Raw genomic sequence first — 23,842 nt, forward strand, 5'->3', positions numbered from 1 at the left:
TTATATTACAGAGACACTGTACTTCTGAAAGAACACACAAAACTGTATTTTTTCTCTCCTGGCTTACAATTTAATGCTGCTAAAGCTGTCGAAGAAGAAAATACTCTTATCTGATAATAAAGTCCTTGTGGGTTTTCTGCTTTTGAGAAACGTAAAAGAACAGTCCATAGTTGTGAAATGCAATTCCAGCATGCAGACAAAACCATGGATTTAAACACATTTACCACCTAGGTGGTAGTAGTCCAGGAAAATGAGCTTGCTACCCCTGAAAAAGATTTCGCTTGAATTTCAAGTTTTGGAAGCTCTGTTTTCATATATACATAACAGTTTTCATTGTTTTGCATGCACTGTCACTTTTCCCACTATGTATTCTCGTTACATAAAGTGACCTTACCTGGGATTTCCCACACAGCCTAAGCAATTTAGATGAGATTAATAACTTTTTAATGTTCATTTATTTCTGAGAGAGAGAGAGAGATAAGGAGACAGAGAGAGAAAGACAAAGCATGAGCGGGGGAGGGGCAGAGAGAGAAGGCACAGAATCCAAAGCAGGCTCCAGGCTCCCAGCTGTCAGCACAGAGCCCAATGCGGGGCTCAAACTCACAAACCTCGAGATTATGACCTGAGTTGAAGTCAGACGCTCAACTGACTGAGCCACCCAGGCACCCCAAGATCAAGTATTATTTTTTTTAATGGTGGTAAAGTTTCCACTACTGGCAAAATTGAGATATTTTTGCGATACTCTTACCAAGAATAATTAGGAAACCCAGACAGAATATAATAAAAGTGGGTTTGAAGGTGTCAGAGCTCTCCCAAGGCACTGAGTGTCTTCAGAGCTAAGAGAAGAAAGCTGTGGGAACCCAAGAGAAGTAAGCAGAACATCTGGGGCCACTTCTACCCTTGAGGCAATTGTAGACTTAGAAAGCAAAAACAGTGGCTGACAGGTTAAGAAGATGAGCAGAGCTTTTGACAATTTAAGGGCTTAAGGACTATTGAAAGAGCAGACCTAGGCCGGCTGACTCCATTTTGTTCTGTGTCCTCCATCTTGTTCTGTGTCCTCCATCTTGAGTGACTATGTCCCCGACATGGCCGCAGAAAGAAATTCCCGCTCAAACCGCAGACCACGCTTCCTCCCCTTGGGTAACTTCCCGATCAAACCACGCCCCGCAACCTAAGTAACGGGACTCTGGCCCTTCCCCAGCCAATCAGCTAAGGCCACGACCATTACCTCACCGACTACCCCTAGACCCCTATAAAACCTTTGTGCTTTTGAAACTCGCTGTCTCTCTCCGGTATCTCACCACTGCATCGGTGCAGGTAGGGGAATGAGCTTGAGCTAGCTCGAATAAAGGCTCTTTGCTTCTGCATCAGACTCAGCTCCCTGGTGGTCTTTGGGGATCACGAATTCTGAGCATAACACTATAACTGGCATTTCTGAGTCTGCCCCGGAGGAAGAGCCCTTGTCAGCACCCTCAGGTTTTGGTTGGGACCACAATTGCTAGATCCTTAGAAGAAGAGTAAACCAAAAATAGACAACTCTAAAAAAAGACTGGAGCCCAGGGGTGCCGAGTGGCTCATTTGGTTAAGCATCCGACTTTGGCTCAGGTCATGATCTCACGGTTCATATGTTCGAGCCCCGTGTCGGGCTCTGAGCTGGCAGTGTGGAGCCTGCTTGGGGTTCTCTCTCTTACCCACTCTCTCTGCCCCTCCCTGACTCGTGCTTTCTTTCTATAAATAAATAACTTAAAAAAAAAAAGATTGGAGCCCAGCTGTGAACCATCTCATTCTCTGACAAAGTCAGGATCTTTCCTTACCCAGCTGTCTGCCGAGGACAAGAGGGAAACCTCTCTAGAGGAAGACGACATCATGCAGAGCCTCAAATTATCACTAAAAATGTTGTATATAACATCTGGCACGCATTCAAAAATAACCAGAACTTAAGAGAAATCTGGAAAATTCCTTAGCCACGTGATCAAAACAGACATCCCTAAAAAAGGGACAGTCTGCGATCACAGGCCTCCTTAGTGATGCACCAAGAGGGACACAATCTCAGTTATAAGGTGCTTCTGCCAAACGAGTGGAACCTGATTCTACGCAATCAAACCCAAATAGAGAAACCTTCTCTAAAACAACTGGCCTGGCCTGGCCTCATCAAAACCGTCAATGTTACAAAACAAAGAACGGCTGAGAGAATATCTCACATTAAAGAAAATTAAAGAGACGGGACAAATAAATGCAAGAGGCGACCCTGGCTGGGTCAGGGATAAGGGAAAAATAGAAGAGATTGCAACGAAGGACATAATAGGAAAATTGGTGAAATTGGAATGTAGATTGTATTCAGACAAAACTGTAATATCAGTATTAAATTTCTTCAACTTGACCCTTGTGTTGCAGTTGTGTAAAAGAATGTCTTTGTTCTTAAAACACATACGCTGAAGTAGTTAGGGGGGAAAGGTTATGATGACGGCAACATATTCCCAAAACTACTACGTGTGTAACAAAAGCAGTACTAACAATAATATGGTGAGGGAGAGAGGGAGAAATGGTAAAATGTTAACAGCAACATTAGGTGAAGGTCTTATTCTCTGTGTTATTCTCGCAACTTCCCAGCAGACCTGGAATTTTTCCAACAGAAAAGCTCAAAAGGATATAAGCAAATGGTACAAATTAAATAACACTTTTAATTAACCCACGGATCAGAGAATAAGTCACGAGGCAACTTAGAAAATATCTTGAACTGAGCTAAAATGAAAATACAACATATCAAAATTTGCACACTCTACCAAAGGTTATGGAAACATTTACAGCTTTAAATGCTTATTATAGAAAAAATAAAGGCCTAAAATCCTTATCTAAGCTTTGACCTTAAGAAAATACAAAAAGAGTTAACTCAAAGCAAAAGAAAGAAAATAATAAAGATCAGAGCCGCAGTTGGTGAAAAAATAAGTAAATAACAGAAAAAATAACAGAAGACAAAAAGGACAAGAGTCAATGAAACCAAAACTGCTTCTTTGAAAAGAAAAAGAAAATTGATAGATCCTTAGCTAGACTGGTCAAGACTAAAACAAGACACAACAGATGAGCGCCTGGGTGGCTTAGTTAAGTGTCTGACTCTTCATTTTGGTTCGGGTCATGGTCTCACGGTTGTGAGATCTGTCCCCACATAGGGCTCTGTGCTGAGCATGGAGCCTGCTTAGGATTCTCTCTCCCTCTCCCTCTGCCCCTCCCCACCTTGCACACCTGCGTGTGTGCCCTCTCAAAAATATAAATCAATCAATCAATCAATAAATAAATGTCACAATGGAAAATAAGGGGGAGGAGGACACCACTAAACTGATAATCAAAGAAGAATATTAATGAACTTAAAAGTGTAATAAGGAAATGTTATGAAAAGTTTATGTCAACAAATCTAAGAACTTAGATGGAATGAACAAATTCCTTAAAAGATACAACTTACCAAATTCGAGAAGAAATTTTAAAATCTGAATAGACCTATATCGAGTAAAGAATCTGGCATTCCTGGGGCGCCTGGGTGGCGCAGTCGGTTAAGCATCCGACTTCAGCCAGGTCACGATCTCACGGTCCGTGAGTTCGAGCCCCGCGTCGGGCTCTGGGCTGATGGCTCAGAGCCTGGAGCCTGTTTCCGATTCTGTGTCTCCCTCTCTCTCTGCCCCTCCCCCGTTCATGCTCTGTCTCTCTCTGTCCCAAAAATAAATAAACGTTGAAAAAAAAATTAAAAAAAAAAAAAAAGAATCTGGCATTCCAGAAATACCAAGGCTGTGAGACCAAAATGGGGTAAGCAAGTAGACTGGGAAGAGGGAAGTTTGAGGCCATAACAGGACCGAATCACGTTCACCTGGAGGGTTGTTGGCAGGATTCCATTGGCTTTCCTCTAGGTGAAACGCAGAGTTAATGCAAGATTTTGAGACTAGGAAGACCTATTATCAATTTATTTCAATGGCATGTCAGCATCACCAACTCCTTAATAAAGAAGATTGCCCGGAGGACACAACTTCCAGGTGTCAAGGTGGAAAACAGTAAGAACGATTTGCAGGAGTTGAGAGCTTCTGTCCAGCAGCCTGCTTGGGGGCGTGTGCAGGGGGCAGAGATGAGGCATCAATAACTACGTTGCCACTATGTGATCCTGTGTCCCCTCTTCCACCTCTCCTTTGCTGACGCGCCCGTAAGAAAACGAGTGACCCAAGGTAGACACATGACACACTGTCGTCACATAGCAAGCTGGAATTTTAAAGAAAGAGACAGAAAACAACAGAGACTGGTAATTGCTAGTATCGGTCATATTAAAGGCAGTGCACTAAAGAGAGGCTTCCAGTTCCCCAGGTCTCCGGAGCCTCCCTTGGTCCTGCCCTTTCAAACAGTTGTTCCAATTCCCTGAAATCCCCTGGCCTCCTTCCAGTGAATTCTCCTTGGTTCAGAATAATTACAGAGTCGGTTTCTGATACTGGAAACCCAAACAGCCTCAGCAATTACAAGTAGATTACTCCAAAGCTTCAAACCTTGAAATGCAGTGAATGCAGAAGTTCCTGGGGGGTGGGGGAGTGGCATCTTGGCTGGTTGTAATAATTGTTTAAATAGTAATTTAATGATCATCTCTCTACCTCCTGCCACTATCTCTTCAGACAGAAATGACTTTCTAACACCCTTTGGAGAGCTGAAAGAGAACTCCAAACCTAGCTCGTATGTATTCTCCCACGCCGGCCTACTGCCACAGCCCGTGTGCTACATTATTTGATTATAATTTTTTGTTTGAAAGAGAGAGAGAGTGAGGGTGCAAGTGAGCAAAGGGCAGAGACAGAGAGAATCCCACAGGAGCAGAGAGAGGAGAGGGAGAGAGAGAAAACGAGAGAAGCTGGGTTCATGTTTTGTTTTGTGTTTTTTTACCTGCAGCGGGCTCGTGCTCACCCAATATGGAACTCGAATTCATGAACCATGAGATCATGACCTGAGCTGAAGTCAGATACTTAACGACCGGGCAACCCAGGTGCCCTGATCGTATTTTTGAAAGGGATTGTTTCTTGGTAACGATAGCCTGGCTCCTATAGTTTCACACAACTATTGGGAGGAAGGTATGGCCCCTGTTAGGTTTGTTCAGCTGGGCACAAAATCATGCTATGTGCCTCTCTCCACTTATGACAAAAGGGAGAGTTTGCACTCTATTAAAATGCTTGGCTGTATTGACCAATCAGGAGAATGAACTGGAACGTGCCATCCAAAACGTATTAATTTTAGAACACTTGATTTTCATAAACTGTAGCCAAATGATTATCACTTGATGTATGCTCACCTACTAAACAAAGTTTGTGCTAGATCCATCCTTCTGTCTCATTCAGTCACATCAAGTTCTGAAACATTAAAAAAATAAAGCAAACACTATTTACTTTAACTGGGTATTTTAAAATTTGTCATGCTGAGAAAAGGCTACCTCTCTTAGCTTCCAGGACAAGCACAAGTGGGCCACTCCTCAGTAAAGAGAATTCCAGCACTTTCCAAACTTCCCCATAGCAAGAATTATCTGGTTGCTTGTTAACCACACAGCCCCCAGGTGATTCTGACTTAGAGGGTCTGGGGTGGAGCCAGGGTCGTTAACAACTACTGCGTAGTTGTTCTCATCAGGAAAGCTGGACTTGATCATGGCTCTGTTCCTTCTCTGTTGCTGCTGCTCTTGATGACTTTGATTTGCAACAGTTGAATGATGTGTTCTCCAAGTGTCCAATCAAGCTGGCTGATAGTGTTGGTCAAATCTTCAGTAACATACTGATTATCTACCTGTTCTGTCAATTACTGAGAGGGGCTCTTAGAAATCTCCAATTATACCTGCAGATTTTTCTATTTCTCTCTCGTCATTTTTTGCTTCATGCATTTTGAAACCTTTTCATCAGGCGTATGCACATACAAGATTTTTAGGTCCCTTTTGCAACTGATCCTTCATAATTATAAATTTTCCAACTTTTTCTTTGGTAAGACTCATCTTGAAGTCTTCTTTGTATGATACTAATATAATCACATCAGTTTTCTTACACTTACCGATTACATGGTACAGCTTTTCCATCCTTTGACTTTCGACCTGTCTCTTTGTATTTAAAGTATGTCTCTTACAGCATAGAGTCTTCCTTTTTTCCAATCTGACAATCTGTAGATTTTTTTTTTCAACGTTTTTTATTTTTATTTTTGGGACAGAGAGAGACAGAGCATGAACAGGGGAGGGGCAGAGAGAGAGGGAGACACAGAATCGGAAACAGGCTCCAGGCTCCGAGCCATCAGCCCAGAGCCCGACGCGGGGCTCGAACCCACGGACCGCGAGATCGTGACCTGGCTGAAGTCGGACGCTTAACCGACTGCGCCACCCAGGCGCCCCTACAATCTGTAGATTTTAATAGAAGTTTTTACCCACTTATATTTAATGTAATTATTGTGCAATTGGGTATGTCTATGTAATTGTTGCTATAATTGGATTTAAGTCTACCATCTTCCCATTTGTTTTCTAGTTGTGCCATCTGCTTTTTTTTGGTTGGTTTGGTTGGTTTGTATTGCTTTGTTTGGGTTCCTCCTCTCAAGCCTTCTTCTGGGCTAAACAAATCTTTTTTAGTATTCCTTTTTAATTCCTATCTTGCCTCTTTAGCTATACCTCTTTATTTATTTAGTCATTATTCTGAGGTTACAATATACATACTATACTTACCACAGTCAACTTAGAGTTAATATTGCCACTTTACCTAAAATCTAAGATCCTAAAAGTAAAATTCCATTTCCTTCCCCATTTTTAGTGCTATTATTGTCATATATATTTCACATCTATATGTGTATACCCCATAATACAATGTTATAATTTTTGCTTTAACCAGAGGTCAGCAGACTATGGCCCATGAATCAGCACTCATTTCGGTAAAGAAAGTTTGTGTATTGTCTCTGGCTGCTTTCTTGCTACAAGGCAGAGCAGAGTAGTTATGTCAGGGACTGTTGGCCTGCAAAACTAAACTACTTACTATCTGTAAATAACACTGCTGAACACAGCTTTACATAGTCCGTTGCTTTTTCAATGATTAAGGGAAGAAAACAAAGTGGTTTATATTGACCTATATATTTACCATTTCCAGAACTTTTCCTTCCTTCCTGTAGATCGGAGTTTCCATCTGATGTCTTTCCCTTCAGCCTAAAGGACATCCTTTAGCATTTCTCACAGTATAGGGCTGCAGGGCTGCTGGTGACCTCTTTCATCTTTCATCCATCTGAAAATGACTTTTTCTTTCCCACTTCGATTTTTTTTTTTTATTTATTGATTTTTTTTAGAGAGAGAGAGAGAGACAGCAGGATGAGGGACAGAGAGAGAGGAAAGAGAGAATCCCAAGCAGGCCCCTCAGTGTCAGCACAGAGCCCAACGTGGGGCTTGATCCCATGAACTGTGAGGTCATGACCTGAGCCAAAATCAAGAGTTGGACACTTGACTGAGTCCTCTAGGCACAGCCCCCCTCACTTTCACTTCTGAAGAATGTTTTTACTGGATATGGAATTCTGGGATAACAGGTTTTTTTCCTTCATATCAGTCCATTATTTTTTTACCACTGTTGTTTCGCAGGAGAAGTCCAACATCATCTACATTGTCATTTCCCTATATGCTGTACATCTTTTTTCTGTGGATCTTTTTAAAGTTTTCTCTTAAAAAAAATAAATAAATAAAGTTTTTTCTCTATATCTCTGGCTTCCAACAGTTTGACTATGATAGCCTTAAGTGTGGTTCTCTATTTAAATCCTCTTTAGGGTTCCCTGAGCTACCTGGATCTATATATGGATGTTGATCATCAAATTTAGACGATTGAGTCTATTGTATCGTTGTATGGTTTTTCTGCCATTTTCTCTTTCCTCTTGCACTAGCATTCTGATTACTTGCATTTTAGACTGCTTGAAATTGCCCTCATGTCACTAAGGCTCTACTTATTTTTCTTAAATCTTTTTTTCTATTTATTCTTTAGATTTGATCATTTCTATTGATCTATTTTCAGATTCACTAACTTCTGCAGTCTTCTGTTAAGTAGTGAAATTTTCATTTTATGTATGTATCTTTTTGTTTCAAGATCTCCATTTGGTTCTTTAGTATAGTCCCATTTTTCTGAGTTTCTATTTATGTTCTCTCATGATCATCTCTTCCTTTAAGTCTGGGTAATTTTATAGAGGTTGCTCAAAGTACACATCTACAGCATCTAACATCAACATCCAGTGTCAACATCTACATCAATTTGGAGTCTATTTTTATTGACTGTTTTTTTGTCTCAATCATGGGTCACATTTTTATGCTTCTTTGTATGTCTACTAATTTTTTATTGTGTGGTAGACATTGTAAATGATATAGGGAGTTTGAATTATGTCACCTTCTTTCATAAGATGTTTGAGTTTTATTCTGGCAGGAATGTAAATTGCTACTGTATCTGTTTTTATCAGGATAGGCTAGTATTATTGTTTGTTAGAGAGGAATCTAATTTGGATTTGAATTTAGTCCTGAAGTATTGCTCTTACTCTATGACATAGTTCTTACTTCCTAGGCATAGACTTTCTAGGTCTCACTTGAATGGCCAAGGGGTTCAATGAGGTCCCTCTATTCAGGCCAGGCCAGGACTCCAACATCTCCTCTAACGTACAGCTCCAAGTATTACCATTCTGCTCTCAGCTCCACAATAGGCAATCTCTCTGAAGACTTGTGGAGTCTTGCCTTGGTCAAGGCATAGCCTAATTCTTGGTTAGGATTCACACAACAAATCCCCACACAAACGTCTGTCCCCAGTATCTTACATAGCTCCCTCTTCTCTAGTATCCCGCTCTGTAAACTTTAGCTGCTTCAGCAGCCCAGAACCCCAATCTCTGCCTCCTCACCTCAGTAAGGTCGCCACTCAGCTTGGGTTCCACCTCCCTGTATACCTACAGGCAGAAGAGCAGGGTCACTGTGAAATTCATGTTCTGTGTTTCCCTTACCTCAAGACTGCAGTCCTGCACAGTCTGTTACTCAACATCTCAAAATAGTTGACTCATATATTCTGTTCATTAAGAAACAAGACTATTGTGAGTTTCTCTATAATGGCCAGAAGTAGAAGCTCAGCAGATACGACTGTGGTTCTGAAACAGCGATGTTCAACCGTGACAACACGCTGGAATACCCTAATGGTTTTCTTTCCTTTTCAAAATAAAAAAATAATAACAATAACCTAACCTCTATGCCCAAAATGTGGAGTTCAAACTCACAACCCCAAGATTAAGAGTTGCGTGCTCTACTGACTGGGCCAACCAGATGCCCCTTACTTTTCTTTTGTAATCCTAGTGCCCAATACTCTGGTTTCTCTTCAGATCGTATAAATCTTTCGCCTTTTAATCCTAGTGCCCAGAGGACTTTTTATAAGCTCTCCAGATGACCTGAAGATGCAGCCCAGTTTGAGAAGCAGTCCAAAGAGCATCACAGTGTTTCTACTCTGGCTTCTCACTTTCATAAATTGTAGGCTTCTTGTTCTTACTTAATGCAAAGTAATCCCCTGAAACACTCTGGCTTCCTTGAATAAGCCCATGAAGAGAGTTTGACAGCTTACTTTATGGCACAAGGACAGCTAGGGGCCGTCCTTTATAATGACTTGCTGGGTCAGCTGCTCCTGGGAACTCCCAGTCCATGTTGACTTGATTAATAATTTACAGTCATCATGACTGTTACTCTGTTTTGGAAGCTCATTTTTTTAAACTATACCACGGCTCACAGGTTTTAACACAACATCAGCATAGGATTACTGACTGCTTTGGAGATTCTTCAAGACCCAAGACTGTTCCAGTAAAGCCAAGACAGTGCATTGAATTTGTATACTAGGAAGCCGATAACTATCTATAGAAAAAAACTGGTTTGAGCAGTACACCAGGCCAAGTCCCATGAATCCTAGTCACTAGTTGTGGGAGGAGGGTAGCACCCATGGGGTGGGGGAAAGTATCTGCAGAATGAGAGCAAGTGCAGTAGCATCCTTCGAGTAGAAGTCACCACATTTTTTATCTCATATCCCTATCAGTAGGTTTTCCTAAGTAATGTTTTCCTTTATTTGTAAATAGAACCAAAAAATGGTTTATCCTCATTGAGAATATTAATAGTATATGTAATATAATAGCAATAGTATATGTAATACTAATAATATTATAGAGGCAGCAATGTGATTTAAAATGTTTCATAATTTTCTTTTTTTTAAGTTTATTTATTCATTTTGAGAGAGAGAGAGAGAGAGAGAGAGAGAGAGAGAGAGAGAACCAGTGGGGGAAGGGCAGAGAGAGAAGGGGACAGAAGATCCGAAGTGGGGTCTGTGCTCACAGCAGAGAGCACATATTAGGGGTCAAACTCACGAACCGCGAGATCATGACCTGAGCCAAAGCCGGACGTTTAATGGACTGAGCCATCCAGGTGCCCCTGAAATGTTTTATAATTTTAAAAAATATCCATTTAATACTTTAATTCAAAAGTCTGGTTTTAAGTTCATTTTATTTCATTACTTGCATTTGATGGGTGCCTATAGCTCAAAAGATGAATAGAACCAAATGGCAGATATCATCACCTATGTTTGATTTACCATACTCGTGTATCAGTCCCATTCACCAATTACACAAAGGTTTTTTGTTGAAATTCTGCTACTAAATGTGAATCCTCTCTGATATCCATCAGTTGTTCTTGCAAACCAATCAGAGGGTGTTCCACTTTTATAATTTTAGCAAATAGTTTGAAAGCCTGAAGTTTTCATTTGGGACATTTTAAGCAGGTTAGGAATTTCTGTTTCCAACTTCTGAAATGGGAAAATAGGAAAATTTTAAAAAGTGCCACACATCATTTTCAATAACAAAATCACATATTGTAAGGGTAGGGCTAACCTGTAGCCTTAAGAGATAACATCTTTGCTTTAACATTATAGATTAAGAGATAACAGCCTTATCCTATCGATCAAGGGATGGATTAGCACTTGATTGGATTGGAGCAAGGGCCTGTTTGAACTGTTTCCACCTGGGAACTATTCCTTTGTTCTGTTCCCAGGTGATAATAAGACGATGTGGTCGGCTATAAAAACTCTGTACCCTGGCTGTTCGAGACCCGCACTCTGGTCAAGAGTGTCAGTCTGATCGATCGGTTTGCCTTGCCTCTCATTGCAATAAACTTTGTTGTGACTGTCACTGGTGCCCGTAGCATTCTGTTTCAGGAGTCATGTGGATGCAACAATATGACAGAAATAGTTCCAAACATATTTTGAAAATGTTCTCTAGGGGCGCCTGGGTGGTTCAGTCGGTTGAGTGTCTGACTTCGGCTCAGGTCATGATCTCACAGTCCGTGAGTCCGTGAGTGCTGACAGCTCAGAGCCTGGAGCCTGCTTCAGATTCTATGTCTCCCCCTCTCTCTGCCCCTCCCCTGCTCATGCTCTGTCTCTGTCTCAAAAAAAAAATAAATAAATAAAAACATTTTAAAAAACCATTTAAAAAAAAAGAAAATGTTCTCTAAACTTTCTTTTACTTTTTTTTTTTTTTTAATTTTTTTTTTTTTGGTAGAGAGAGAGAGAGAGAGAGAGAGAGGGAGAGCACAAGCAGGGTAGGGGCACAGAGAGAGGGAGACAGAGGATCTAAAACAGGCTCCACACTGTCAGCACAGAGCCCGACATGGGCTTTGAACTCACAAACCGTGAAATGAAATCAAAACCATGAGCTGAAATCAAGTCAGACGCTTAAACGACTAAGCCACCCAGGTGCCCCTAAACTTTCTTTTAGAAAACAATTACTGACATACTCAATGTTAAAATATCTCCTTTAATTATAAAGGATCAGATCAAGCATTTTTTTTCTCTTGGTTTTCAAAAATAGCCTCCAGGAATTGTATCTCTGAGAACAATTTGCCGTGTCAGTAAACATTAGCAAAGATCGAATACTGCCTCTTTACCTAAGACATTTGTGTAACTCATCTGCAATTTCCATAACTCTTTTACGAGAGCTAGTGTGCATCCATCCACAGGGTACAACAGATTTTCATAGTCATTTCCTAGGTCATCAAAAACCTCTGCAGATAACCCCAGTTTAGAGGGTTTTTTTTTTTTTTTTTTGCTTATACATCTTTATGGAGGCATAACTGACATACAATAAATAGCACATAATTAAGAGACAATTTGATGAGTTTGGACATATGTATATGCCCACGGAATCATCACCTGAATTAAGATAATGAACACATCTATCACCCTCAAAAGGTTTCTCCCGCCCCTTTGTCATCCATACACATAGCTCGTCCTCAGGCAACCACCGATCTGCTTTCTGACTCGGCAGATGTGTCTGCATCGTCTAAAATTTTATACAAATTGAGCCACACAGTATACACTTGTTTTGTTTGGCCTCTTTCACTCAGCCTACTTATGTCGGGGCTCATCCATATTGTTGTATGTGCAAGAGTTGACTCTCCTATCGGCAACACCGGTGCCTTGCAGTAATGGCCACCTCTCAATTCGTTTCTGTATTCGCCAGCTGAAGGGCCATAACCTCGTGGTCCGGCCCCTACTTGGGATGTGAGCTTCTGATTCCTGTTACATGAGTGAGTCAAGATGGGAAAGATAACTTATCTCCTCCAAGGGGCTGGGGGAATGCTCACATCCAGGAAGTGGGGTGGGAGACACGCCAATATGTAGGCCTGATGTCAAGTGTGGCATAATATTTCTACAGACTCCCCACTTCAGCAGAAGGGGAACAAGCAGCCTGGACGTTCCCACATGAAGGAGAGCGTTCTCTGGGAAGTGAGGAGCCATCTTTGTATCTGTGACCGATCCAAGCTCAGGTGTGAATTTCTGTGGTCCTCTGTGAAGTTGAGCTATTATGTCTTCTAAAACATCTTTATATCCTGAAGGGGGGAAAAAAAAGTGTGTGTGTGTGACAAAAATGCGAGGTCTTTGCTTCATGAGATTCTTATCAAGAAATGGCTGGCTGGCAAAGTTCACGTGAAAATGCCCATAATTGATTTCGCATGGCCTGTCATGGAATAACCTCTGGGCCCCACGGAACGGACCTAGGATTGGTTCATAATTCAAATGGGTAATTCGATGAAGCTGTTTAATGGTCTACCACAATAAAAGAGTAATCCTAACAGCTCCAAGCTATTTCTCGCACTGATCCTTACCCTAGAGGACTCGACCAACTACATCTACGTGTTTCCTGAGGAAAGAGCACAATTGGAAGAGGGCAGTCTCTCCATTGGTTTTTACCTCTCTGACCTAAGATGAATCTCCTTATCAGAAGTCTGGTGGGTAAGCCACAGAAGCTTCTCCTTTCCCCGGGCAGGGAATGACACAGCGGCTGAGTAGCCTGCACTCTCACTACCCAGACCTTCTGGCCAGGCTCCGTACTGGGGGAGGAGGAATGAAGAGAAGTTGGGGCGGGAGGGAAGAGAGGGAGAAAGGCTTCAAATGACTTTTTCAAAAATATTTTTTAATGTTTATTTTTGACAGAGAGCAAGAACATGAATGGGGGAGGGGCAGGGAGAGAGGGAGACAGAGAGAATCCAAATCAGGCTCCACATTGTCATCGCAGAGCCTGATGTGGGGCTCGAACCCACGAACTACGAGATCATGACCTGAGCCTCAGTCAGACGCTCGACCGAGTCACCTAGAAGCCCCTTCAAATAACTTTAAATGCAAACCTAGTCATCTTCTGGCCCAGTTTCTTTCTTTGGACCAAGAACTTATTGCAAAATAATTCTAAGGCTAACTAAGTATATATTCTAGAGTTCCTACCACTGTGCCCTCATTAAAGTGATTGGAGTGGGGATGACTGGTCAGAGATGAAGGCACAGCCCACTTGTTTGTTTGTCTGTTTGTTTGTTTTTAAGCAGGCTTCATGCCGGGCTAAGAGCACAACCTGCGGCCCAAACTCACAGCCTGAGATCAAGACCTGAGCTGAGATCAAGAGTCGGACGCTTAACTGACTGGGCCACCCAGGCGCCCCTGCACACTCACTTTAAACACCCATTTGAACCACAACAGCCTTCTCCCTGTGTGTGCAGGTTGTGTGTCGGAAACATCTAAGGAGAGGTGCTCAGCCTGAGGCCACCTTCAAGTCTCTATAGAACAACAACCCCCAGGGTGGGCTGCGGGACCAAATCCCTTTCCTGTGCTAACGTTCTGCCAGGTGCTAGGAAGAGACTTGGAGAAACCGGAAACAATTCTGCAAAGGCATTCTTTTTAAAGATGTTTCTCAACATTTGTTCCATTTCTACCTTGAAATCCACACCCAGATCGTGTCATCACGCTTTCTTCCCTCTTCACACATGCACGGTGTGGCCATTTGAACATCCTGCTGCTGCTCAACTGAAGGCCACGGGCCGTCTCGTTCACCCGAGTGTCCCTGGGGCCCACTGCAGCACCCGCAGCCAGGAGGAACACGAGAAGAAGTTATAAATGAGTGACTGAAGAAATTCACTGGATGGAGGTGCCTAACTGGCTCAGTCAGAAGAGCGGGAGACTCTTGATCTCATGGTCATGAGTTCCAGCCCCAAGTTGGGTGTAGAGATTACTAAATAAATAAAACTTAAAAAAGAAAAAGAAACTCGATGGATGGGTGGGTGGATGGGTGGATGGGAGGATGGACAGTGTCTGATCAGGAGGTGCTATGACTTAGGAAGATAGCATGGCCCTTTGGGAGGCAGGATAGGAAAACTACTAGAATCCAAAGAAAAATCAAGAAGACTCTGGCAGAGGGACTGAAGTGTAAGTTCCCCACTGCAATCACTCAGGGGTCTGCCCTGGGTAAGGCGCCTTTAAAGCTAGTAATTATTAATTTTTTATTTTATTATTTTTGAGAGAGAGAGTGTCGCTCCGAGCTGTGAGCATAGAACCTGCCGGGTGGAGGGTGGGGGGGAGGGCAGTGTGCAGATTGCCAAACTCAGGAATGGGGAGATCATGACCTGAACCGAAGTCGGACACTTAACCAACTGAGCCACCCAGGCGCCCCTAAAGCTCATGCTTTTTAACAACAAGACCTGTTATCTGCTAGTCTGAGGCATCTCCCCTGTCTCCGACTTCCAGCGCTCAGCTAAGTTACCCTCTAGGACCACCAGGCTCCATGTGGGCAGGAATCTCTGTTTTGAGTAGCTTCTATATTTTGCCCACATATTTATTATGAATACAACATATTTCGAGCGTCTAGCACAGTGCCCAGCACATAACACATCCCCATTGTATGTTTTTTGAATAAATGAATACAGTCAGAATGAGAAAGTCACCAAGGCTGTGGTGAGAGCCCTTATTCTCTGAGCAACCTGATATTTTTTTCTGGTGGAAAGTAGATGCAGATTTTGAAAACACAAGGCTTTCCTGTGACTTAGGTGAATGAATGACTGCAAACGGGGTCTACAAAGGAAAGCAGTAGAGTGATTGGACCTGCTGCCTGGGCACCAGGCCCAGCTTTGCCCCTCAGGAGCCATGCGTTCCTGTGTCCCTGACCGCCATGTGGGCCTAATGGCAGCACCTTCCTCTCAGCGTTTTTATGCAGATGAAGGAAGTCAGCTGGTTACAAGCACTTAGAAAAGGGCCCGGTGCATCCCACTAAATACTATGTGCCGTGTTTATGAGTGTTTTTCGGGATCCCATGAATTTGCAAAATTGTATGCAATTATTACATGAAAGAAGAATGCTGGATTCTGTCACCTCACAACTCCCTCCGCTTGTACTCACAAGGTCAGAGTCCCAGGTGGCATCTTGGTGAGAGTGACTGCCTTGTCCCAGCCCGCAGTCCTCGGGGTCACCTGTGTGGTCCACGTGAGGCAGTTGGGACATTAGTCCATCACCTCTGTACTTAAAGCCAGCCCGACATTTGGACTGTTAAGAGGTAACACCCTATAAAAAATAACACAAAGGCAAAAGGGGTGATTCACCTGGATGACAATATAGACGTTGAGCAAGGGGCCAGGTTGTTCCCAAATGGCAAGTGAAAATGCCGGAAAGGCAGCCTGCGTGGAGCTTACCATGTTAACCTTGATCTGTTTTAGGCATTATCGAAGAAAGGAGCTCTGAGGGCACATGGCAGCTTTAATCAATAGCTCGCTGTTCCATATTTGAGATGTTTTTTCCTTCTTTAGTGGAATTTTCCATTAGACTCACTGACAATGTTTCATGTCAAATAAGTAATGAATTGAGCTGAACAGTCAAGGCTGCGATGGGGCGATCCAGTAAGAAAGGCCACAAGCAAGTGCCAAAGGCACAGGTCAACACACTATTCCATCCCTGGCATATTCAGTTCCTAAAATGCAGTCACAAACATAAGGACTCAAATGAAGGTAAACTCTGAAACTCACAATTCAAGAAAAGTCGGACATTCCTGGCCCTTCTTTAATTGCTACATCTCAGGAGAACAACCGCAGCCACTAAGAGGCAACGCCCTTGAATTGCCTTCGGAGGAACTTTTCCAGGGCCCTAAATTCAAACAGCTGGAATTACCATTCCAGAACCATCCGCTCAGGCTTTGAAAATGAGAGATGTGCCTCCTCCTAGGAAATGTACATTTTGTTTCACGGATGGGACACAGTGTTCTGGACCTCGTTTATTCTCCATATAAACAGGATTTTTGGAGAATCACATGTTAGCCTTCACCGCGGACACAAGTTACTGCAAATTCATTCCCATCGCAAAAGGTTCTGAGTGTGCAGAGGAAGTTAATAAAAGCCTTATAACCAAACAACCTCTGCTCCCAAAGTTCCCAAAATTCCAAATAAAGAAGATTTTGGTGTGAAAACATCACTAAATTCCATTTTAAACATCCAAAATTCTTAAGAAGAGACTCAGCTGGGGGAGATGAAGTATTATAAGATAAATGACAGAGCAATGAAAACTTGGTGGCTCAGGTAGCAGAGGGCAGGTAAATCAGCAATGTGTTTGCACAGGACGAGGAGGCACCTGCCTGGTTTCCTAAGTTCTGCTCACATGCAGAAAGTGATATGGACGTCCCTAGCATTTCTAACAACTACAGGTAGATTTTTTAATTTATTAATGTTTATTTATTTTTGAGAGAGAGAGTATGAACAGGGGAGGGGCAGAGAGAGAGGGAGAGAAAAAGAATCCCAAGCAGGCTCCAAGCTGTCAGCACAGAGCCTGACACGGGGCTCGAACCCATGACCATGAGATCATGACCCGAGCTGAAATCGAGTCAGACACTCAACCCACGGAGCCACCCAGCTGCCCCTACAGGTAGTTTTAAAGGAGGAGGAAATCTTTGCAGAGTGAAGCCTTGACTCTCAGGCAGCCACATCTTCAAAACTCTCAGGGTTCCAAGCTGGGTCCCAAACATGAGATATTATGCACACACACACTGGCATACAAAGATACCTGGCATATATTTGAATCTCTATTTTCTAAACCAATTAAATATGTCTTGGCCTTGAACCACCAACCTCGCAGAAAATCCTGCCTGAGCTGTGCTTTGGGGATTCCCCTCTCTCTGAGCCTCTAGGCTCGTGCAGGAACCCCTGGGCCCCAGCAGTCCAGAGAACTGGAAAAAAAGACCACGTGGACGTCATGAAGGCCGGTTGCACATGCTCCTTTCTGACTGAGGATCAGCATGAAGATCTAAGCCAAGGCTTGCAGGTCAGGCTGGCTACTCTCCAAGGGCACGTGACTCAGGGGACCCATCCAACACCCTGTGGATATGCAGGGCATAGTTTTGGAAACTCTTATGGGCCTAAACTCAAGCCATCCCCCGCTGCCCACCCCTCCTCTTCCTGTCCAAGAAGCAGCCTTCTTCCTCTGTACTCGCGCTGGAGGAGGTGTGGGAGCAAATTCAGCCTCCTAACTGCCCTCCCTCAACTAGAGGGGTAACAAGATATTACAAACCACATGCCCGAAAGCAAAATTTTGGGGTGTTTTGTCCCTACTGTGTTTGTTTGCTTTTGTTACTTGCCAACACTTAAAAAAACCTAGAATTTTCATGTAGATATCCAGCTTCCTATTTTCTATTTAAAAATCAGGTGCTCTGGTAATAGTGGGGTGCCTGGGTAGCTGAGTCGGTTGAGCATCCAACTCTTGATTTCAGCTCAGGTCATGATCCCAGGGTCATGGGCTAGAGTCCTGTGGGATTCTCCTCTCTCTCTGCCCTTTTCCCCTGCTCGCACACTCTCTATCTCTAAAATAAAATAAAATAAATTAATGTTTATTTATTTTTGAGAGAGACAGACAGACAGACAGACAGAATGCACGTGGGTGAGGGGCAGAGATCGAGGGACACACAGAATCTGAAGCAGGCTCCAGGCTCAGAGCTGTCAGCGCAGAGCCCGACGCGGGGCTTGAACTCACAAACCATGAGATCGTGACCTGAGCTGAAGTCAGACGCTTAACTGACTGAGCCACCCAGGAGCCCCAAATAAAAAAAAATTTTTTAAACAAAAAGGTAAAAATAAAAGTCAGGTGCTCTGGAAATAGCAGGTGCACATTCGCACATGCCATGGCTGGTGGGAGCTGACTAATGGCTTTCTTTGGGACAAGAGTTCCCTGCTTGCCACAATCTCCACCACTCTCTATTGCCGCACTGGGGCTACGTCACAAACTTACATTACCTACTTGTGAGAATTGAATTTTACAATTCTTGATCCAGGCCTTAGGGCATAAACGCTTGGCTGCCTTTCTGAGAACAGGAAAAGGAACAATTACATATTCCTATCTGGGAATCGGAAAAGGAACTCTCAGATTTCCCAAAAGACAAGACAAAACATAATGTCTCAGTAGCTTATCCTGTCATTTACACACAAATATGACTCCTCTGATGGCAAAGCACAGGAAGGCCTAAGTGCCAGCAACCACGAACTTGCCCATCGCACATGGCACGCAGCAACTGATTTGTCCAAGCGTTAAGGAAAAAAAAAAATCATTCTGATACTTGATAAAGTCATAAGATGGACTTTGTTAGGGACCATCTCAATATGTGTGAGGATCGCTGCAATGGGCTTTTGCAGTAATACAACAAGAAAAGTGGGGATTTATAGCCAAGGGCCAGTGGGGGTCCGTGGATGGAAAGCTGACCAGGTGGAAACATCAGAAGTGAGGAAGATTTGGTTAAAAGGAGCCAACCAGATCCTTGCTGAAGGCAGGCTAGGTGAGCAGGCATCCATTGCCTGGGGGCTGGGGCGTGAGGAATCTGGTCACACAGGACTCCACGCATCACTGCAGGGGAGGGGGTTGCTGGCTAAGCTAACCTAGGCTGGCAGGCCCAAGGGCCAGGCCTACTTGAAAAAGAGTCAGAGGAGCCAGACGCGTACCCCCTTATAGATAGTCCTCTCCCCGGAAGACCAGAAGGGCCATCACCAGCCGGCAATGTCTATAAAATGGCAGCCTTTTTCTGCCCCAACTGAAGGAGCCACGACTGAAGAAAAGACAGGACAATGTGAAGAGCAGGACAAATTCCCAAAACAGCAGGGTGGGGTTTGTGAAAGGCGGCACTAGAAGTGACCAATATCCGAGCAACCTGGCTGGCTCCCGCAGGAGAGCATGTGACTCTTGATCTTGGAGTCATGAGTTTGAGCCCCACCTTGGAGGTAGAGTTGACTTAAAAAATAATAAATAATTAAAAAAAAAATGACCAACATTAACAGTTTAACCCACAGTAGAAAGAGAAGAGCTAGCCTAGAAGTGACAGGGGACATGGGCTCGCACTGCCACTGTCCACCGAGGGAGGCTATGCAGCCCATACAAGTGTGATATCACAACCCAACAGTTGAAGTCAGGAGATTGCGTCGCACATTACAGGAAAATATTAGAATGCAGAAAGTTAAAAGGTTGTTGGGTAACCTCCCAATATCCATCTCATCCCCTTAACAACGTCCCAGAAGTTTTTGGGAGTGAGTTTTCCAATGTACCTGAATCTCGAGGAAGACTTGAAAGAGGAAGAGGCCCCCTTCCCTGGGCACCCAGGCCACCGGATATAACCCAGCGTGGAGCTCACCCTGGTGCCCCAATACAGTGAACCATAACCAGCGTTGTTTGTCCCTTTCATTGGACAGGCTGGCAGAGATGTGCCACTGAGGGCAGGAACCAGGGGTCTGCCTCGCCTGGAGGACTTCCATCTGTCCAAGGAAGACATTCTCTGTAGACACATTGCATGAGCAATGCATTTTTGCCTTTGAAACATCTTTCAGATTCACAAATCTCATCCTCCAGACCCTTGAGCTGCAGTGTTAGTCTTTAGAAAGCAGCTACTCTTGACAAAATGCACACCCAAAATGAATAGCTACCTACCTTCTAGAACCCCACCCCACCCCACCTCACCCCACCCGACCCCCCAGGCTAGCCTGGCTCCTCTCCACCTCCTTCACTTTCTAAACTGCAGGTTTTGGCAGGACTGTTACGGAGACCATGATCCATCACAAAGTCAGGGAAAAGAGAAACGTGATTTATTCTCTCCACCCACCCCCCTCATCGGGGTTACCTGAATTTCTAAAGGTAGACGTAGAGGGGCCAAATATGCAAGAAAACTCAATCATCAGAAGTCCTGTGAGTAATAAATGACTAAAGAAGAGCTTTTCTTTCTTCAATCCTCAGAGCCCTCTTCCCCTCAGAGAAGTCCACAGAACTGGAAAGATACAGGAGACAAAAGAGGTAAAGAAAAATCTGGGGCAAAAAAACAAAGAAGTGGAAAACGGCAGGACAATGTTCTTGAATGCTAAACCAAGCCCCGACTAATCAACACCCAAGTCAATCTTTTCTTTTTCATTAAAAAGAAAATGTCTACAGTCTAACAGTTTAGACAACTGGTCTAAAATAGAATTGAAAATGTAAATTAAAAAATTTGTTACACCTAACTGAAGCAATAAAAAAAAAAAAAATGCGGGGAAGTGAAAGTAACTAAAATTGGCTTCCCTCCTGCTTTGTTTAAACATTTGTTGATGTCTGCTTAGAACCGAGCCAGAGAAAGGATGAACAGGGAGGGGGGCGGGGTGCCCGCTAATCAACTGTGCACTGGAACAGTGAGGGGGCAGGGGGAGGGCCGGGAGGGTTGGGGCTCGGGCCTAGGGTACTACTGCTCCCTCCCCCCACCGCCTCCCGGGCCTGGGCACCTCCACCTCTGAGCAGCCGCCTTCTTTCCACCTGCAAAGCTGCCTCCCGAGCCCAACTGCCCTTAGGAAGGTCTGTTACCGCGCGGCCTATCAAGCCCACAGCCTTCCGGGTTCAGTGGCTGCTAAGTCTTTTAGATGTTAATTTTATGATTCGCTCAAAGGCTTTCCAGAGAAAGAGGCTTTTTAAGTAACGAAAGAATCCAGTGGGTTTTAAAGCCTTGGCAAGCTGATTCAGATCGGTCTCTGGAAAGGTACAAAAGCATGCTGCAGAACTGGTCTGGCTTGGAACTGAAACCTCACTTAGGAGAAAAAGCGTCCCACACGGGGAGGCGCCGCTTCCAGGAGGGAACTTAGCAAGGGGCCCGTTTCCCAGCGTGGCTTTTTTACCTCAGGAGATTTCCTCCCTGTCCTGAGACACTGGGAAGAATCACCAAACGAAAACTCCTGTATCTCAATACTTAAGATGCGTCTCAACGCAGTACAAGTGCCTATGGCTGGATTGAATTCGATGAAAAACCATTTTTCACCAGTCTTGTCCAAGACTCAAACTTGGGATGACTTTTAACTTGCCGTGGAATTTTCTTTCCATTTGCAAGACTTAAGTGTTCAGCAAGTATGTGCTGGTGAAGGGGCTAACACAGCCCTGAAAGGCCACAGGAGACCGCCGGCACCGGGAGCTGCAGGGATGGGGGGGGGGGGGGGAAGGCGGAGGGGGGCATGCTCTTCCCCCGCCCCCTCCCACCGCAGTCACCACGGAAGCCCAGCTGACCCATCCCCCACACAGGCAGAGAGGGGCTTAAGTGGCTTTTCTTTCTTCCCCCTTTTTTTTAAATTTTATGAACTATTTCAAACATACACAAAGGCATAAGAAGTAATGCAATCAGTGCCTTTTATCCTCCACCACACAGCTCAAGGAATAAAACATTTCAAGACGAGTTCCCAACGTAATTCTAACCCTAACCTAATTCTCTCCCTTCAAGAAGCAACTCCCACCTTGAATTGAATTCTGCAGGGGCCCTGTCTACATAAATAATTTGAGTTGCCCATATTCGTGTGTCAGCACCACGCTGGCAGCCCCGTCTTGCTCTGCGCCGTGAAAGAGAAAGGGCAGCAGCCAGCTGGAACGGTCTGCTGACAGCCCTTGCTGGAACCTGGCTTGGCACAGAAAGGCACAGTCCAGAGCTCCTCTGACATCTGAGCAACAACGTGTGCTGTGCAGGGGGGGTGTGAGGACGGAGATCCACGCAGGTCTCTGTCCAAGCGCTGACCTCCCTGCCCAGAGGGCAGGCAGCCCCAGTCCCAGGCACTGGTGGGGGAGGTAAACCATGCCAAGGAAAGTGATCGAAAGTACAGGGACTCCTAGACAGGGGGACCCAGGACGGGGGTCCCATATTCCCCAGTCGAAGACTGGGACTGGTATACACAGTATGTATTCTTCTGCAATTTACATTTCCACGCAGTATTGTGAGATTTATCCATTCAGTATTCCACTATTTATCCATTCTCCAGATGATGGTAATTTCATGTTTGCAATTTTCCATTGCAAAAGAGTGATATTTTAGATAGTCCTGTACATGTCTCCTTGTCATGTGCAAGGACTTGTCTAGGGTATGTACCTAAGTGAAGATTTACTGGGATCTCGTGATCTCTTTTTTTTTTCAATTGGTTACATATTTAAATATTACTCTACCAAGTGGTCACCAGATTACATTCTGGCCCGTTTGCATCTCATCCACACCAGTAGTTGATGCCCATCGACAGTTGGAATTTTCATCGATCTGAAGGGTATAAAATATTTCATTGCGGTTTTAATGTTCTTTTGCCTGATTACCAGGAACATTTTCTATTAATTTTCCATTTTGTTTTTGTCTTGAGCGAATTGCCTGTCTTTTTCCACTGGGTTGTTCATCTTCCTGATTAACAGTTCTGCATGTATCCTGTCTATTAACCTTTTGCTGCTGGTACTTGCAGATAAAATACGTTGCACGTAACTTCTCAGAGTCGATGACTTATCTTTTTAATCCTGAATTTTGTCATGTGATGAAGTTTTGAAATTTAATACCAGGAAGTTCTCAATCTTGTTATTTATGCTTTTTTTGTGTGTGATTTGTAAGAAGTCTTACCATTTTTTCTTAAAGGTGGAAATTTTTTTTTTCAACGTTTATTTATTTTTGGGACAGAGAGAGACAGAGCATGAACGGGGGAGGGGCAGAGAGAGGGAGACACAGAATCCAAAGCAGGCTCCAGGCTCTGAGCCATCAGCCCAGAGCCTGACGCGGGGCTCGAACTCACGGACCGCGAGATCGTGACCTGGCTGAAGTCGGATGCTTAACCGACTGTGCCACCCAGGCGCCCCATTAAAGGTGGAAATTTTTGTCTTTCCTATTAGGATCTTTAATCTACCGTGGGACTGATTTTTATTTATAATGTGAAGATGTGAAGATTCCATCTTTTTTTTTTTAATATGTGTAAAACTTACCCTTTTTTTAAAGATTTTATTTTTAAGTAACTTCTACCCCTAACATGGGGCTGAAACTCACAGTCCTGAGATCAAGAGTCGCATGCTCTTCTGACTGAGCCAGCCAGGCGCCTCTGAAGATTCAATCTTATTTTTTCCCATCTGATTAACCAATTGTCTGCACACCATTCTTTCCCCACTGATCTTCCACGCCTTTGGAGGTTTATCAAATTTCCATGTACACATGGGTATTTTTCTGTGCTTTCCACTCTACACCATTCATCTACTTGTCTGTGTCTTCACCA

The 23,842-nt window shown here is 43.8% G+C and overlaps 1 long non-coding RNA gene across 1 annotated transcript in view; it reads right to left on the reverse strand.

The window, feature by feature from the left end:
* Positions 1–20,662, reverse strand: part of LOC121013240 (uncharacterized) — a 30,151-nt gene extending 9,489 nt beyond the window's left edge. The window contains exons 1-3 of the long non-coding RNA XR_005782594.1: positions 20,452–20,662; positions 16,007–16,281; positions 15,717–15,878 (exon numbers count right to left, since the gene is read on the reverse strand). This is a non-coding gene — a long non-coding RNA (uncharacterized LOC121013240). The remainder of the gene's footprint in view (positions 1–15,716; positions 15,879–16,006; positions 16,282–20,451) is intronic.
* Between the last annotated feature and the right edge of the window lie 3,180 nt (positions 20,663–23,842).

This window comes from Herpailurus yagouaroundi, unplaced genomic scaffold (genome assembly GCF_014898765.1).
Source record: "Herpailurus yagouaroundi ecotype Mexico unplaced genomic scaffold, PumYag 198, whole genome shotgun sequence".
NCBI lineage: Eukaryota > Metazoa > Chordata > Mammalia > Carnivora > Felidae > Herpailurus > Herpailurus yagouaroundi.